Genomic DNA, 694 nt, shown 5'->3' on the forward strand with positions numbered 1-694 from the left:
CAACCAAAACTAGACAGACACAAAGCTTTTCATTTAAACTAGGCTTGTATATGAGTTTAGTCAATACTAGAAACACTAACTCGAGCCAGCAGAGTGCGCTACTGTCACTCCAGCCAGCAGAGTGCGCTACTGTCCTCCAGCCAGCAGAGTGCGCTACTGGGTGCTCCAGCGCCAGCAGAGCTGCCACCGTAGGTACTCCAGACGCAGCAGAGTGCGCTACTGTTACGAGCGCCAGCAGAGTGCACTAACTGTCATTCCAGAGCCAGCAGAGTGCGCTACTGTCACTCCAGCCAGCAGAGTGCGCTACTGTCACTCCAGCCAGCAGAGTGCGCTACTGTCATTCCAGCCAGCAGAGTGCGCTACTGTCACTCCAGCCACATAGTGCACTACTGTAACTCCAGCCAGCAGGTGCGCTATGTCACTCCAGCCAGCAGAGTCGCTACTGTCACTCCAGCCGCTAGCTAGAGCGCAGCTAACGGGTCACTGAATGCTCCAGCCAGCCAGAAGTGGCTCGAGCTACTGTGCGATTCGCAGGCCAGTCAAGACAGTGCGCTACTAGTCCAATTCCAGCCAGCAGAGTGCGCGTACTAGTCACCCAGCGCAGCAGAGAGCGCTATCTGTCACTTAGGACCAGCCAGCCAGAGCGATCGCGCTAACCTGTCATTTCCAGGCCTAGCAGAAGGGGTTGAGCTAT

This window comes from Priapulus caudatus, unplaced genomic scaffold (genome assembly GCF_000485595.1).
Source record: "Priapulus caudatus unplaced genomic scaffold, Priapulus_caudatus-5.0.1 Scaffold463, whole genome shotgun sequence".
Taxonomy (NCBI): Eukaryota; Metazoa; Priapulida; class Priapulimorpha; order Priapulimorphida; family Priapulidae; genus Priapulus; species Priapulus caudatus.